Source organism: Bombus vancouverensis, chromosome 10 (assembly GCF_051014615.1).
Source record: "Bombus vancouverensis nearcticus chromosome 10, iyBomVanc1_principal, whole genome shotgun sequence".
Taxonomy (NCBI): domain Eukaryota; kingdom Metazoa; phylum Arthropoda; class Insecta; order Hymenoptera; family Apidae; genus Bombus; species Bombus vancouverensis.
The window spans coordinates 287,551-306,571 of NC_134920.1; the positions used below are offsets into that span (position 1 = coordinate 287,551).

Here is a 19,021-nt window from a genome sequence, read left to right on the forward strand (position 1 = left end):
AATTTAAACTAACGAATACCAAATCAAAACCTAGTACGTATACCTACAGATTTAACGACTATCTAGGTAAGAAACACACGATAAGTCTCCTTTCCCGTCTTTTGTAGAAGAACAATTTCAAAATTCCATAGGTCGTCGATCAGTCGCATACCGAAACTGTCTTTGCATTTGACATTATTATTAAATATGTGTTTTGAACATTACAAGTAACTAATATTAACTAATATCAAGTAAAGATTTATATCTATATCTTTGAATCTATCCATCGCTTATTTTCTTCTTCGACTATTTCGTATTAAATTCACTTCGTTTCAGCCACCAAGTGACAGAAAAACCAACGTCGGAAATCAACGAAAATCAACGAAAATCATATTTTTCCCAATTCTTTATACTACTATATAATGACAGCGGAAATATCATCCGTCGACAATGAAAACTCTACAATTCGATTACTCTTTTGTCAAATCGAAAAAACATTTCACTCGATAAATCGTTTCCATGCCATTTTGTACTGAAAATGTTTATTACGTGGGAAAACAAAATGTACGAAATACGATAATTGGCGTGTTTACTTCATCGTACGCGATCAAACATCGTGTGACGTGTACTCTCGTACGCTAAGAGTTGCTCTGTTTGTTATTGTTATCGTCATTCCGGAAACTCTCTAATTCGCCTTCGTACAGCAAGGTCTTCTTTCGACAACAGAGTCTGCAGCTGTGCTTCTCTTAGAAAATAGGTGGTTAACGATTACAGGCTTGCGAAATTTTTATCTCGATCGGTACATGACTAAAAATTCGATGAAATTGAATCTGATATTCTCCTATTTATACACCCGTTATTTTCAAGCGTTTGATATACGGAAAATCAGAGAAAAGAATACGATAGGTGTATAAATATGTACACAGAGGCAGGATAACTCAGAAATACAACGATTGTTAAATGAAAATCGAAAACGCAATTAAAATGAAAGTCGGTTATTTCGTTAGTGCGCCGTTTCCATCAAATACGGACGCTATAATCGAAATCGGGAAATATGCGTTCAAGTTGACCGGAAACTATTTTATACGGTTATCCGGTTTAACAGTTTGTGCGTTTAATCCAGCAGAGGCGGAGGAGTGTCATTATATAACGGCACGATAGGATCGAGCTAGAGAAATGATTGAATTGAGTGAGAGGGTCTCGGATTAACAGATGCATCACTGCTTACAGAGAGCCATGATTAATCCGTGGCCCGAAAACCAATGAATCGAATGGCCTTCAGGGTGAGCTAGAACGAAGACGATGTTTGCAAATAGGGATTGATTTGGGGCAATCTGATGCGTCGTAAACCGACGATAGAATCTACGGTACAAATCTAGTTCTCAATCGATTACAATCGAATTAACCAAACATCGAAAAAAAATCCGCACACTACCACCGTTGCACAAACGTTACGCACAATTGTAAAAGGAAATGTGACTCCTTCTGACAATTTGACCGCATATACGGTAGTGATTCGACCGAATAAAAATAGAAAAACAAGCCAATTGTATTTGGGAATTTAAATTGAAACTTTAATTTTCAATAATTGAAAATTTATTCCCTACTGAAACGTTCGTTTTCGCGAAATTGTCGCTATCGAGTTGGTTGAATTTCAAGCAAAGTATCTTAAATATCAAATTCCTTTCGATCGCAAACGCACGCACAACTTTTAAATATAGCCTCGATTATTTTACCAAAGCTTTTCAACTTATTTTCTTTCCGCTCGATTCGTAACCAAAATATCAGAGAAAAATAACTATGACACTTACAAAGTGATACATCACTTTTTTACCGTTAGATTACGGTTATAAATATCGATTCTCCCATTAGACTGATTTTTAATCGTTTCGCTCGATATATTTCCATTGACCACAACTATAAATTTTCCACCAGTTTAAACGTCGTTTTAATGGTAAAATTTCTTCAAGGTTAATCCAGGTTAAAGCAGGTTACACGAGAAACAATTAAAAACATAAAAAAACACTCGCTCTTTAGACTTTATTAGAAAAATAAAATAATGGAAACGATATAAGAACGATAAATAGCGGTAAATCAACTAAATTCTTGTTTAATCTCTAAATCCTCCGATGTATTGCGATAACGGTCAAGCGTTTCGTGTAGATCGTTTCAGTTTCATCATTTACGTCGCATATAACAATAAATGTAAATAGGATAAAACTTTAAAACGAGTTACAGATAACTACCATGAATCCAACAATCGTCGAATACTCGTCCATAGGTTATTTATCTTTGTATTAATCGCTGCCAAAAATCACGCAAAACCAACTGAAATAACTTAAAAAGTATCATAGCTAAATATGCTGAATAGATAATGGATACCCTACGAATAAATACAGATAAATATAAGTAAATATTAAAAACATAAATTAGAAAAATCAGTACTTGAGAGGGTTCCGAAGAGAGAGAGAATAACAAAAAATTGCTTCTATCCGCTTGATAGTCATGATCGGAAGAAAGCATCGTTGGAGCGAACGGAATCCGTTGGAAAGTCTCGGGACGAAACAACTTGGAACGGCGAACGATTAGCAAACGATAAGCAAACGACGACCAAGGAACCAACTTCTACGGAATAGAATCGCTGAACGTTCCTGAATTAAGCAAGATCGTAGTTAACGCTCTCTGTTCGCCGAACGTGCGGATCCACAGACAGCCCTACGCTTGGCAATTAAAATTCAAAGCACGACGATACCTCTCTGGCGGAAACGTAAACCCTGGCAGAACCTATGACCAACCGGTTGCCCGTTATACCTCGCAGTAGGAACAAAGTCTCCTTGGTCTGGCAATACCGGTACTTACTCCGCCATAATACATACACGTACCCGAAGCATCGAAGAAAACACTGCTTGTTATCCAACGCGTCTCCACTCTCGGAGCTCGTTGATTCAAGATCGCTTTGAAACAATTTCCGTTTTGCAAAATCGATTCGGTTACGGTAAAAACGGCAGAAAGGTCCCGTCGAGCCGAAGATTAACTTAAATTTTTCACCCGGTTTGAAAGACAATTAACGGATCAAGCGTGACGCCGATCACCAGAACACTTTCTATTTCTATCTCCGTTCGTATGTAAATATGAAACATTCGAAGAAAAACGAAGTAAAGATCTTAGATTAGATCTCTACGTATAAACAATTTATACGTTCAATATCCTAATAAAGATCTCGTCGATTATATAAGAAAAAATGTTCCTTCACTTTGTATTTGTCGTACAGTTTACTTATCGTTACTACTTAAATATTATTGGATCTACCGTGTATTTCGGATCGATTAACTATTTCTGTATAATCTACTAGGGCAGACTGAATAATTATTATCTTTTGAATATATTATTCGATCAAGTAGCAAGTTTGTTATTCCTTATAAAAGGAAGAACACTTGCAAATAGATCTTAATAGAATGTTTCAATGTGTCATTCTGTATAATCAACTGGTGGTACATGTATCTGTCTTTCTTCGCGAGATTCATTCTCCGAGAAAACCGAACGGGTATCTATAGTTGGCGTAGAATTGTGTAAATTTTTACTTCAACGTGAAACATGGATTCTCAGAAGTACGAGCATCAACAGTGAGGTCGAAACTTTCTCGCGTTTTGAACTATTTCATCGAGAAATGAGAAAAAATGTATCAATAATATGGTCGTTAACGGGATGTTAAGACATAAACTATGCAAACTGCTAGAATGTAACCGGGATGCCGGCTAGTCGGTTGCTAACGAACTCGAAAGTTCTCCGCAGCGAGTTTCTTTGGGACGAGTAAGCTCCATCGGACTAACGCGAGTTTTACGTAACGTCGAGAGGTTCGCCTCGTGAACGCGTAATTCAACTCGCTAATTTCCAAGCGATTGAGGCGCAGCCAGGCGAAACAAAAAAATTACCGAGAATTCGTTGAACGCTTTGACGTGCCACGCGATAAACGGAAGATTAATACCGTAATCGTGACACGCTCCACTGGCGGCCAGAAAAGTAAATATTTGAAACGTCTAATACTCGCAGAATATCGCCTTTACCCGTCGCTGTAAAAGTCGTCCTGGCGAATATCGAGCGAAAGATACTTGGAACCTCAGTGTCACGATTCGCTTAGTGTAATTAAAACTCGTGTAATAATTGACGGAAACTTGGGAAATCTCGCATTCTGCGTTTTTGCGAAGCGATCGCGTCCCATAGGAATAGAAATTTTTGAAAGTATTCGAGTAACCGGTAGTTAACTGGATCGGGACAAATCTAGCGTTGAAAACGACTTTTACAGAAATTATTTATAATCTTTCTTTCGATTAAACGACGATAAGAAAGAAGAAAAAAGAGAGGAAAGAAGGAAGAGGGAACTAACGAGTCAATGTGCGACGAACTTTTCCAGAGTGCAGCTGCTATAAAGACAAAGAAGAACGTCCTGAGCAATTTTACCCAACAAAAAGTATAGCGTACACATTGCTCGGAACAATTAGGGGATCGCTGTTGTGCAAGTACGTATGATTCGTACGATATCGTAATAAAAATCGCTTCTAGAGCAATTAGATTTTTAGATAATTATTTAAAAAATGTAAAGTGTTTAAGCGACAAGGAAAATGATCCTGAAATAGTTCTACTGGAATAGTTCTAGTCGAATAAAAATACCACGTATAAATTTAAAACGTTTAAAACTTCGAATCTACCAGCTAAATCGTTGCTTTCCTTCTATCGTTCAATTTCTATCCCTTTTCTACCTTTTTACTCCCTTTTCGCAAAAAGGCAAATTAAGGGAAGAGGAAGAAACGACGAAAATCGTTTCGCTTTGTTCGTTCGTCGTCGTACAGCGTGGTTCGCCAAACCGTAGTTATCGTAGAAATACAGAAAAAGGATATATTCTGTAGTATTCTGTAGTAGCGGTAATTACGAATACAATGGAATTTTGTTTCGAGTCTCGTGGGACAAATATGCATTTAGATCGAACATTAGCGGAGAAATCAGCTGATCCTTATCCTTTCTAGAATGGCGTATAAGCGGAATAACGCGAATATTTATCGAAGAGGTGTTTATCGAAAGCGAATAAAGAAAGAAGCGTATAAAGTAGGTAAAAGATCGAATAGTTTCACTTTCTTTCTGCTATGCTAATGACAATATCATTCGTTTTACAGCGTTTAATAACAATATTTGTATTAAAAACGGCGTGGCAATAATAGGACAACGTTCCGAGAAATCTTTATCGTCTTCCGTTTGATTATTTAATTCGTTCTTTCCTTCTTCTTCTATTTTTCTTTTTACCCTGAGTTTTTAGGAGATGAAGATGCGTGTGCGCATCGCGGCATAAAATGTATGAGACCGTACAAGTTATTTTTACGTTATTTATTTGCAACGAAAACCCGTAACAAGATTAAATACTTAACAGTCATTCTATGGCTGCGTACTAAGGTATGATATAATACGATATGATATATGATATCGGTTGCACGAACTCGTTATTCTTATATTTTAGTACGCTATTCGTCAGCAGTAATTATTTGTTCGGCAATAATTATACAGATAGTGGAGAACACTTCGACGATTTCAATAACTTTGAACATATCGTCGCTAACACTCCGAACAACTTTTACCTATACGCGTTACAATGGTGCGGCTGTAATTTCCAAGATAATACGCATCGAGTATAACCGTAACCTAAAGCCTCGAGCCTCGTCCACGCCGACGGACATTGTCAGCAGACAGTCTACGTATATTGTTGTACGCCGACAGTCGATAGACAACGTACGCAGGTTATCTGAAAACAATGTCGTTTAGTCTAGTATATACTCGTGGAAGTGCGCCGTGATGCCACGAGAAATAAATCTAGAAGACAGTCTTAAGATAAATCTGGAAGAGGATTTAGGAATTTTGTAAGGATGGTGAAAAGTGATTTTGAAATTTTATTAGAAAAAATTGACCCAAAAATGAAAAGAAACGTGAGAATCGTTGCCGAAAGGAAAGAAAGGTCGGCAAAAGAAGAGAAAATCACAGCAAAAGCAATCTGTCAGCATAAAAACGATTAAAGATTAAATCGAACTGCGTGTGTTGTCCGATCGCTACGTTCTTCCCCAGACGTTGTCTCTTATTTTCCATCCTTGGATGTCTTTCCATTAACTGCGGATATACGTCTACGGACAATTTTCCGTCAGCACAGAATTAGGTTTTCATCCGCGGAGTGTGGAATCGGATTTTGTCTCGCGTTGTCTACAGATTTTCCACGAAAGACAAATGCGCACTGTCTGTGACACGTGTCTGCGAACGATCGATGGTCAGTGACAATAAGTAATAAATAATCGTCCGTTGAAATGATTTGGCGATCTTGCCAAGTGTATGCTTCCGATGAATATTTTATAACTTGTATAATATATATTTTCAGATTCGTTTCAAACTTTGCCAATATAATCAAGACGATCGTGTCTCGTTACGGTACCGATAAGATTTCACGATGTTTCGTGTACGTAACGAGTTTCTATCCACTGAACGCGTTTGCCATGTGTTAGGTAATTATACTGCACTTTGTTCTCGTCCGAGTTAACCCGGAGTAACTTGTTCGCGATAAATTTATCGAGAACGCGATGAATAAAGGAAATAAAAAGGGCATTGTTACAGGCGATGAGTAAACTCGCAGCTAGCATCTTCTAGTGCGTTACACACGAGAGCGTTATAAAGCTACCTATGGAAAACCTGGCGTTTTTGTTCCTTGGGGCGGAGCACTGTATGAAAATGCATATAAAGCTAAGCAATTACGTAAAATATAGAATTTAGAAAAATTTAGTAAAATCAAAATACGTAAATGTCGTTACACTGATATATGTATATACGTGCTTACATACAAATAATAGTAAATAACGTAGACGGTACGAACGGTTAAACGACATTTCTACGTTGGCAGAGATATTTAGCGGTACGTAGTAAATACGAACTAAATAAGCAACCTGATGTAAAATTTTTAAACTAGGAGGCTGAAAAATAACTCTAATATGATAATCTCATCAAGAGACGTATATGTACTTGTCTGCGTATTTTATTACATGAAATAAAAGCGAGTTAATTAAACTCTCCAGAATGGGGCAAATTTTTCTTCTGAACAAGGATGCAGTTTAATACCAAATAAAGAGATAAAATAATATTATATCGTTGCGACCACTTAACGAATACGGTGTAAAACGCCAATGCCTACAGACACATACCTGTACGCGCATCGCGACGGAAGATTATTAATTTAATCAAGACGAACGCGCTTCAACTATATCTCTCTCTCGTCGATCTAATACCAGTAACAATAGTATACTCACAATTTTATCGATCTTTGCGATTTAACCCTGTCTTTTGTACTGGTTCTTCGTTGTACAAGCTACGGCCTAGCTGCATGTACAGCGACAAAACCGATCGACACCACACTACGCCACAACAAACAAACCGTGATCTATGGCCGCGTCCTAAAGCAACTTCGTATTTCTTGCTCGTCCAGAATGCATACTTTCGTAATAGAAGTCATAGCTCGTCGACTTCTAAGGTACAAAAGTGGCGTACGATGATCGCAAAAACTATCAGGCCCTACATTTCATTTTTATAGGACAAAATTTTTGTTTCTAATGTCATACGCTGTTAAATTACAATCTGTTATCGGGAATAACGATAAATAATAATGATAAAAAATGGTACACTAAAGTGATAATAAATTTAATACAAAACTCGAAGCAGCTTGCTTATTGTCTCGTCGCGTGTTGGAGCCTGGTGACCGTTTCGTCATTTCGTTCGGTTCGATCGAAAATTACTTGCTCTCTGTTCTTTCTATTCAAAGAAACGAAGCAATTACGCGACGTAAAGTTAAGGGGAGAGGGGACATAAAGATGATGTAAAATAACAAAAACATTAAATACACGACGGTAGTGCTTTACTATCTCGTTTACCGAGATAACATTTTTTACGACTTTCCTTCTACGTGTAGCAGTTAAGCCGTAGATCCAAGACCGTGCACATTACCGCACATAAGACGGTACAAACTGGACAGAATATTGGCTCGTACGATGCACTTGAATCACTTTCTTACTTACTTGGATTTTTAGTGTGCATTCCTGGGAACGTTTCATCATCGATCGTAAATGTGATTACCGACAATCGCAAAGACCAGGAAATGTATCTTGTGTTAAAAGTAAAGTATTCGCAACTACGGATCGAATTAAATACAGAAACACCGTAAAAGATACGTTTTAACAGATTTCCGAACAAAGAGTAAACCAACGGGAAATTTTTTTAAAGTAAAACGCGAATGTCTCGAGGGAAGAAAAATTACTTTGCTCGATATAGGTACATTGTTTTATGCATAATAACGCATAGTAAGACGGTAATAATAAAAGAGCTTTTGCTTATACGTTCTTTTTGAATATATTTTAAATATATCTACATCTGTTTAAGCGTAAGGTAAATTTTTATACGGTAAATATGCTTCTACGTAAATTTTGTAATTTTCTTTATTTTTCCTTTTTTCCTCTCTTTTAATTTTACCAAACAGTTCGAAAAGATTCGAAAAGGCTTATGCTAAAATTGACGGGAGTTTATAAACCAATATCGTTGCTATCGTACTCGATATTCTATCGTACACTTAGCTTAAAAACAGTCTGCAAAGTTAAAGATAGAATACGGCGTCTTCTATAAATCTTAAAAATTGATCTTCTTCGAGACAACGGTTCGCGCAGAAAATTTTTGCCTCTCTGCCTCTTTTATTTAGCTTTCGGAGAAGAATTACCTTCATTTATTGTGTACTACGTACGTTGGAATATCTAGCGTGCTGCACGCATAAAATATATTTGATTTGAACCACGTCCCGAGAAATGAATTTCAAAGTAAACGTTCGTTCATCATTTGGTACGGAGATCTTCAGCCGCGAATAATAAATTTGTTTGAAACGTAGTCCTCTAGAATTCTACGTTTCAGTATGCTAGTATTTATGTAACGGACCAAGTTCGATCTCTATTCCTTCGTGTACAATTGGAGCGAGAGAATGGGAAGGAAACTTTGGTGCCGAATCTACCAGCAGATGGCGAATCTAAATGGAGATTCTAACGAAGCTGTACATTTTATCGGTAATTTTTCCAATTCCCGAATAGTTATCGAACCTAGACGAATTTAACGGTAGTAAAATTACGACAACTATGATAATTACGATATAAAGATAGAAATAAGATATAAATTCTGTAACCACGTTTTAATAAATTCATCGATCTAACGAAATTCATCGATAAAACGTTAAATTTCGCTGCTTTTATTCGGCGACCTACTTAGCGATCACAATTTTATAATATACGTTTAATCAGCTTATATTCTAAATGCCTTACGATTTCGACGGCGATTCGCGCAACGTAAATGTCGTGCGTTCGGATCATGAATCGGTACATCGTCTCTATTTGATCTTCATCGTTTTGTGCATAACTGGAACGGGAATACGTAAAGGAACCTTTGACTCGGGGTTTGTTGAAGAGGCAAAGGATAAGCGGTGACGAGGATTACCAACGCCACACTTGTATGACATTTCGTACTGACATTTCGGGAGATTCCCCCGGGATCGTGGTTAATGCTCTGCCAGCCGTAGATTACTTTGAAGACCATAATTAACTTAATATGCTCGTCATTATGACAAGTTACAGTGGATCTCGCGTATTATCCATTCTGATTAATTGCACGACAAACATTTCGAATGCCACCACTCTTCCTTTTACTGCTCTTCAAATTTTCATTCGTGTTTTACGATCTCTAGTGATTCTGTTTATGCGATCGAACTGATCGTGCGTAACGTAAGAGATACTACGTTTATCACAGACATAGCGAACATATCGACATTATAACATATCAACGCGTGAAATACGAAATAATTCTAGAAACTGTAAATTTCATGGAAAATCGATTCTTTCCGAAGCAACGTCCGTTCGAATTATTTTCCTTGTATCGTTGCACGAGTGAACCAATAACGCTTCGTTCGATGAATTGTCATAAAATCTTAACATAATCTTAACATGGCGAAAATAAGCGTTGTCTCGATCTTTCTTACTCGACTATAAAATTCAAAGTTGTTACATTTTAATTGTACGACGATGGTCCTATCGTTTCAATTGTTTCAAATTATTCCCGATTACTCTGAATCGTATTTTAATATTCCTACCATATTTACAATCCTTTCCATCGAAGTATATAGATCTGTTTATTTAGAATATACTATTGGAGAGATCTAATGATTGATTTAAATTACAACGTATAGTTCTCAAAGTACGCGAAATTACACGTAGGTTAGAACGGATACTTCCTTCTTCGCCTTTTCCTTACCGGCAGAAATTTTATTCTATCATCAGCGTTATTTTGACCATTATCGATTCCATGAACTAAAGTCAATTCAACCGATAGAGACCGTACAGATTAAAAACACGTATTTTAATCTCCGCAGGATCTAAGGAAGAGAAATTTCATATTTTCTTCCCCCCTTTTCCCTCCGTTTTCCTTTTAATATTTGAAAATGTAACCAAGCAATACGAAGCATTTACCTGTCGTTAATGAAGTTACGGCAGCGGCAAGTTTCAAAGTAGCTCGGTATAGTTATCGAACAACTTAAGAGTGGTTCCCGTGAACGCGAATCGACCCTGGAAAAGTTGAGGGCGGGAAGGCTGGGACAGCTCGCTCGGCGGTTAGGGTTTTGCTAACTTTATTTCAATACAGACGGAACGAAGTGAAACGTTTACTAGTCTGATGAAAGCTTCGATTCAAAATTCGTTTCTGCCACTCAAACTGCTGTTTCGATGCACAGGATGTTTCATTCTTAAACGTCAACTCGATTTTCTTACTCATATCGAACGGACATGTAAACGAATAGCTCGCACTCGAAACGTTACTCGAGAATACGAAAGGAACAAATCGTCGTACAGCGAAAATTACGACGCGATAAGAATAATGACTATGACAGTATATAGCGATATGCAGCGCGATATACGTACATTGAGTTACAAAATTATTTGCGCAGAATTATTTTCGAAGATATATTAGAAATTGTTTAAGTAACAAAACGACACAAAGGACTTTTTAATAGTTGTTATTTAGAAAGAGATAATTAAGATTCCGAACAAACCGAATCGTAAAGGAAACCTGCATAGATATCATAAAGAAAACGATGATTTGTACTTACGAAGCAACGAATTACACTAAAACTATGCTGGAGTTACAAAGCGAAAAGGCTGTTCTATCGAATATTAATTTTGCTAGAACGATACCTTTTGTAAAATCCTGAATTTGCGAATAATTTTCTAGTTCACTGTACGATAATAATCTCTCTAAAGTCGCTTCGAGATTGAAATTATTTTATCAACTTTTACTGTTTTACAACGAAACAATTAGTTATTGGAAGTATCGTTTTTCATTTACCGAAGTAGTCGTAGAAGGTTCGAATCCTTACGAGAAGTAACGAGACGCAGTGTACAGGGCGGTTGGTAACTGATGGTACAAGCGGAAAGGGGGTGATTCTACGCGAAAACTCGAGGTGCCTTTAAGGTTACTCACGGTAACGTACGTCACATTCTCGATCTATATTTTATATTTCTCATTCCCTGGTACACGAATTTGTCGAATTCCCTTCGAACAAAAGATACGACTCGCGTTGAAGCGATCGAAGCCACAGTTCTAAAACTAGTCGGCCACGTTTTCAAAAAATTAGTTTTACTGGTCGAAGCTAGTTTGATGATGTTGGAGGGTTAAGGGAAAGGGCATAATCACGAAGGCGCAGAAATTCGAAGCTGTGATCTGGCCGTCGATCGAAGTTGGCCCTTGTCTTCCACCGCTGTTACTTATCTATCGACGGCCAAGTGACCAATCAAGAAGTTCGAACGAGAAACGGAAATTGAGAAGTGGAAATTGAGGCGAATGTCTCGCGATCTGTGTTCCGGACGCCGAGAAAGCTCGAAAGACTCGCGGAGTGGAAGTCGTCGGCTACGGCACGCTTCTGTGTCCCGTGGAAATGAGTAGTTGAAATGGTAAACGATGTAACTGGCAGAATTAAAGATCTTCGATACGAACGAACGGCGCATCTCGGTTAATTTTAGTGCCTACACAGTCGATCATTGACATTGTATTACAGCGCTCGTTATTCGCTACGTTTACCACGAATCTATAACAAATTTTATTCTACCTAGTATCTTACGTTGCGAACCTGTACGGAGGCTGTCCCGGGGTATAACAATCACGCATTGCCCCTATATTTCATCGGTGTAATAAGCCAAGAAATGGTCGAGTGTTAACGATATTTATTTCCCAATGCTTGACAGATGTTACGTATCGTATTATATTATAGAGAAAATTATTTTATATTTAATTATTTTACAAATGTAACGATGTAAACGAAAATTACGAAAAATCCGTGAGATCATTCGTGAACAGAATTCTTATTTCACTGCCACGATGTAATCGAGAATATTATAAGCTTCGGTATTTGTGTGTCTTCTATGGTAAACAAATAAACTCCGCAAATCATACAGTTCAATTAACTTTTATGACACGGTGATTCGATAAATAGAATATGAAGGAATTTGAAGGATCGCAATTGTCCGTGACGATATTAAAAATACGAATCTCTATAGGTTAAGGATTAATGTTTCTCTCAAGGATTAATTAAGTGCAAAATCGAATTTATGCAACCATGGCATCTACACGTATTGAATATCTGTATTAAAACAGATTTTAGACAATGTCTAAGTTATAATCTGGTAACGAAGGTACGTCATTCTCTTAAAGTTGCAAACGTCACGAAAGTTCAGAAACTTGTCCTGTATGTCCCAACTATGTTCTGACAGAGAATTTTCTCTTTTTATTCTTTCTTCTTCGTCGTACGTACGTTGTACGATTGTAAAATTAATTTCGAGCAGCGTTCACCTTACAATATATTTACTTGTATGAAAATTCGTATAATAAGCGAATTGAACACTGGTGGAAGCGTATTATCGAAACCGCTGCTATTGCTAGAACTATAATAGAGAACTGGGATTAAAGCGGTATCATAAACATATGGACGAGAGAATATTATCACATAAATTCGATAAAATAACTTTTAATAACGCATTAATTTCACCAGCGGCACCTGTACGTTTCTAGTAATAGTAAGAAATATTAAATAACTCGGTGTTACAACCTGTCCTCGAACGAGTAATCTCAAAACTGTACCGTTGTACTGTATCGTTACTCGTTTGTTTATTTACGCGTCGAGATACCGCGCTTCGACAAGGTCGAACAGGACATCGTTCGTCAAACGTACCACGCCACGTTGTAGAAGCGAAAACACGGAGCGAAAGATCCGTCCGATTAGTGGAGGCTGATTCATCTCGAACGGTGCCCTCACGGAAGCGCAAGTTGACGGAAAGTATACAGAGATCCAAGACAGGTGGAACTAGTCCAGGACTCTTGGATGCAGATATCAAACCTCTCCGCCTGTAAATCTGCCAGAGACCGGTGTGAAACGGTGGGTGGCTGGATTAGGAGGTAGAGGTCGAGGACTGGTCGACCACCTAGTCGGAAGCGCGGCATGAACTATTGCATTTGATATCCAGGCCGATGAATGGAAACGGTGAAGCCATATCCACGCTTGGCGCCATCTCTGGCCACGATGTACGCGAATGTAGGTATAATACCCCTGCATGCTTCCGCCAAGTATGATAACCAAGTATTTACGGCTTCTCTTGCGAATTTCTGTAATTTACGGAGACAACCGTCCTCCACCGTCCTCCACCGTCTACAACTATGCGTCATTGTTATTTTTAATGCTCGCCACTTGCTGCAGCCTCTTTCCAACGCGGGCTTCGCCCCTGCAAATAACGCACACACTGTTGAAGTCGAGCGACGAGAAACCGAATGTTTGTTTCGCTAGTTTAATAGCTCTTCGTCCAGGTATGCTATCGCGCAAAACAGATTTTCGCCATATGCGCGACAACTATCGGATATCTTGAACCTTTAATGCTTGTTACTATAAAAATTTTACGTATATATCGAGAATGACAGGTTTTATGAATGACAAATTCACTCTCAAAATGAAACGACACTTCGAATACATCGATATTTCAATTTTACATCGACGAGTCAAGAAACGAATTAAGCGAATGACACGTGTTATTACAAGCGTTATCAAGTAAATGTACATAAATCGAACGAAATAGGAGCCCTGTATCGAAGCGTTAAATATTTCATGTAGAAGCACAAAATGTCGACACAACGGGTGGAGATGTATTATTTAAGATACAGTAGAGAGGATGGCATATACATGTAACGCTTTTAAGAAAAAATTGGCATTAACGTTTGCGTAAGAAACGATTTGCATCGTTCGGTGATCCTTATATTCGGTTTATCTTTGAAGATACGTAACAATTTTTTAAGGTTTTAAATAGGTTTTATTTCCAATAGGTTTAATAAAAAGTAATTCTTAAACGATAATTTCGTAAATGAATATTTCAAGTACTTCACGTAGAATCATAATAAACGAACATACCGAGGAAAAGCATCAGAGATACGATAGAATTTCATTTATCTAATCTCTATTTATTAGGAAATTCTAATTAATGCTTGATTAACTGCGCTTCTGCCAATTGAATCTACTTATCTGAACGCAAACTCCTATTATACGAACGAGAAATTCTAGTCGGCACGAAGAATTAGCGAACTATTATATAAACTTTGGTTATAGAAATAAAATTTGCTCTTCGACGGATATAAACAAATGAAATGAAAAATTAAAATCGATTTGCTTTGTTCGCCTTGTTTGCTTTGTTCGCCTTGTTTGCTTTGTTCGCCTTGTTTGCTTCGTTCGATCGATGAAACTTTCAACACGTATTTAAAGATATTCGGGATAAAGTATTCGCGCAATATTCGACACGAAATAGTCTATTTGAACGTTTAGTATCATTCGTCACGTTTAAGATTACCGTTGCGAATCTCGCACATTTATCCAATGCTAAAAGGAAATGTTTCATTTATTAAAAATCTTATTATTATTAGACGTTATTAGCGATTTATTCGAAGCTAACTTGAAACTATCGATTCTTTTTAATAAAGTTACTTGCGTCCCGACATGAATATCACCCACTTTTTATTAATTCGTTGTGTAATTAGATGTCGTTTCAGGATAAATGTTATCAATAAGCGTAACCTGTTTCATATATCCATATAATTAAAAATTTTTTAAAGTCAAGATATTTATTCGCTAAATCCTAATAAATGGAAAATTTATTAAATGGATCGCAAAATTTTTTATGGCTTTTTGTAATAATTCACACGATAAAAATTAATTTCGCATGAAAATTATTTAGCAATTAACGTACAATAAACGATGAGAACGTTCGATTAACAATGATCGTGTTGAACGATTTTGTTAAGTACTAGCAGAAATGATAATTGAACGATACTGTGTCCACTGAATGAAACAGATGGAACAAAACGTTTCAGTTAAAGACCAATAGTGTCTGCAGACTCTTTGTCGATACACGAGGGCTAATACTGTTTTATCGATGAACGATACCTTTCTTTATTGACCATTTACGAATGTTCCATTCAATTGCTGCAATTAATGTCGGACTAAGAGCAATAATCGTCCAGATAATGAATTCAGCATTCCATTATTCAGCAGAAATTTAAAATAAATAATTCCCTTTCAATGCAGTCGAATATACAGCGTTTCTCACAACTGGGCCAAACCATAGCTTCAAAATGATAGATGGTGGAAAATTTTATGAGGCAAAATTGAGCGGTTTCGAGTAGTGCATCGTACGGTATTATGGTATTATGCGGTTGCTATGGCAGTGGAAACGTTTAAAGGTGACCTCTATTTTTCTTCCTTGTTTAAATTAAGCTGTGTACGAGATGTACGCGAAGAGATATACATGCAGCTTAATTTAAAAACGATCTATGTTTATATACTAATGTTTGTATACTAATATCGATCGATGCGTTTCTTTTTTTTTTTCTTAAAAAAAACTATTAAAGCGAGTACTTGATCACCGAGGTTCGAAAATTTGCTAAATTCGGATCTATTTGGTTTATAGTATGTATAACAGAATCGTCCGCCGATCGTCTGAATCTATAGATCACGGAACAGGAACAAATACGGTACGTCTCTCGTTGACTGTTTCGTTAGCCAACTTTCCGCTCGTGCGTATTACGTATTTGAGTCTGAAGGTAATTCATTTAAAAAGTATTCTGATTTCGATCGTTGTAAACCTTACAAATGCAAGGCAAGGAACATATACGCTGCAGATTACTGTTTAACGTCTTTCTTTATATTCTACGTATTTTCATAGGCATTTGCTACAAAATATATCGAAACGATATGTAAAATTCCCAATAAACGTGTAGTGCGAAGTTTTAGCCAAAAAATAGTTTACGTGCGACGTTATCGTTTATTTCGATTCTTTGTTTATCTGTCGATCAACGATAATTATATTTACTTAACAGGATTTGTAAAAATTATACTTAAATGATTGTAAGTACTCGCGTGACACGGAATATACAGTACTCGTTACTAAGCCGCTTCTAAAAAATTGTGACTATTTGATATTCGCAAAATTACCATAGAAACGGCTCATTCTCGAACAAACATTACTCCGGAGGTAAGAAAGCCGCTATATTTCCGGAGGAAAACAGAAAGAGTTGGCAAGCGTGGCAGTTGCGTGCCATAGGCAAAGTCAGAGGCACGTCGCTGTAAAAATTACAGGACCAAGAGATATCCCGCCGGATAAATGTTTACCCGACGAAACAGCAATTCCATTATCCTTCGCCTTTGAAGGCGAATGAACGCGCCGTAAACGAAAATATTGCCCGAGCCAATAGTAAAGCTCGTGTGCACATAAGCGTGGAAATAAGCGTGATCGCATGTTGGTAATCGTAGCACAAAGGGGTGAATCGAAAATACAGGTACGCGTACGGACGATTCAACCCTTCACAGCCGGAATATAACTTCAACGGGGTGTCGGTCCCCGTTGTGAATGGTCTTCCCGTATCTTGCCCTTTTTTACAAACAGATCACATCTTAACAGGTTGATTTACTGCGAGCCAACGGTTACGCTTTTGCAGCTGCATGCGCTCGCGCGTAGCCTTTTTAGCGTTCCCATTCCCCGCCCCTCTCTTCTTTTTCACCGTTTCTTTGCCGACCAGCGCCAAAGTGCAGCCAACAAGCAGAATATTTACTTTTCTTTGGTGCTGCAAATTTTTTCGCCTGACTAGACCGCGAGTCTACCGGAAGCTCCTTCGACCGAAAACGTATCCAGGGACACGTTCTAGAATCACGTTCTTCTCAAATTACCGCTAATGAAATCGATATATTAGCGACGGAAAAGATATAACATAGGATTCTCGACGTATTAGATTCGATTATTAGATTAGATTAGAGTGCAGGTGTAGAAATATTTACCTATAATTTTGAAGTAACTGTGACGTTATCTATGGATCTATAGTTTATAGATATAACGGTGTTGGTAAAAAATACAATGGAATTTTTAATGTATCGTATCGATGTTTATCTAAATTTATATTTTTTCTAAATACACCTAGAGAAACGGAACCTAAATAGAGATTTATTTCGAGAATTCGTTCAAAGTTTAATTCGTTCGAAAGCAGCTTAAATAACATAGACGCTAGTTATCGCAATAGAGAACAAACTGTCTAAAATAATACAATAACGTTTCTATGTTACAACTGCTATTCGAAAAGTGAAACGCCACAAATTAAGTGGTTTAAGAGCATTTACGGGAAATTACAATCACGGGGGTTGGATATGTCTATGAAGTCGCAGATTATACACGAATTCGAGTACATAATGTTAAGCGTGTGCTCGTAAACAGAACTTCAACGAGATCCAATAATTAGAATTTGAAAACATTTTCCGTCGAGTCATCGAGTTATCGACGTTGTTGGGAGACGCACCTTAATTAAACGCGATTCAGTTAATTCTGCTGGCATAAAGACGTACCATTCTTACTATTGGCAGATCGTAAAGAATTATCGAATCATAATCGATATTTTGTTCACTTCGACCGGCTAACTTCCTCCCATTCCTAATTGAATCGTGAGTTTTTTCATTTTTAAGTTTCCGTTGATTCTTCCGTTGAAATTGGTCATAAAAATGTAATAATTTCGATAGAAATCGATTACGTTTAATCGCGTTTGTATTATTATGTTAACGTAGATAAGAAAGAAACGTAAGACACAATTTTAGTCGACCATTTCACGCAACGCTAAATGGTGCCATGACGCTCGTGCGCGACTGCGTTTCTAAAACACAAACCACGCGAGGCGACGCAACGTCGCGATCTATATCGAAGGATATATTTTGAGAATCCTAAGCGTAAAAGATCATGGGTAGCTCCAGGCGAACCACCGACATCGACTACAAGACCAAATCGCTATGGGCGTAAGACAATGCTCTGTGTTTGGTGGGCTCAAAAGGGTGTGATCTATTATGAGCTGTTAAAACCTGGCGAAACCGTTAATACCGAGCGCTACCGACAACAAATGATCGATTTGAATGAAGCTTTGCGTGAAAAACGACCAGAATATCAAAAAAGGCAACACAAAGTAATTTTGCATTCGTGATAATGCACCATCACATACAGCAAAACCGGTCAAGGAAACGATCGAAGCGTTCAGTTGGGAAATACTTTCGCACGCGGCTTACTCACCAAACTTGGCTCCGTCCGATTACTATTTATTTGCATCGATGGGACACGCACTTTCTGACCAGCACTTCGCTTCTTACGAAAATATACGAAAATGGCTGGATGACTGGTTTGCCTCAAAAGGGCGACAGTTTTTTTGGCGTGGCATCCACCAATTGCCAGACAGGTGGGAAAAATGTATAGCTAGCGATGGGCAATACTTCGAGTAAAATATTTTTAATTATTTTTCATACAATAAACGTGTATTTTCTATACACAAATTCCGGTTTCATATTTACATACCTGGCATACATTATGCGATGTTCGAAATACCAAAGAAAAGA

General features: G+C 37.5%; 2 long non-coding RNA genes across 2 annotated transcripts in view; one reads left to right on the plus strand and one right to left on the minus strand.

Annotated features, from left to right (window-relative positions):
* LOC143303255 (uncharacterized) overlaps positions 1-7,398 on the minus strand; it is a 63,662-nt gene extending 56,264 nt beyond the window's left edge. The window contains exon 1 of the long non-coding RNA XR_013059387.1: positions 7,308-7,398. This is a non-coding gene — a long non-coding RNA (uncharacterized LOC143303255). The remainder of the gene's footprint in view (positions 1-7,307) is intronic.
* LOC143303256 (uncharacterized) lies at positions 5,474-7,896 on the plus strand. The gene is made up of 3 exons (XR_013059388.1): positions 5,474-6,280; positions 6,389-6,512; positions 6,622-7,896. It is a non-coding gene; the product is annotated as an uncharacterized LOC143303256 (long non-coding RNA).
* The last annotated feature ends 11,125 nt before the right edge of the window (positions 7,897-19,021 follow it).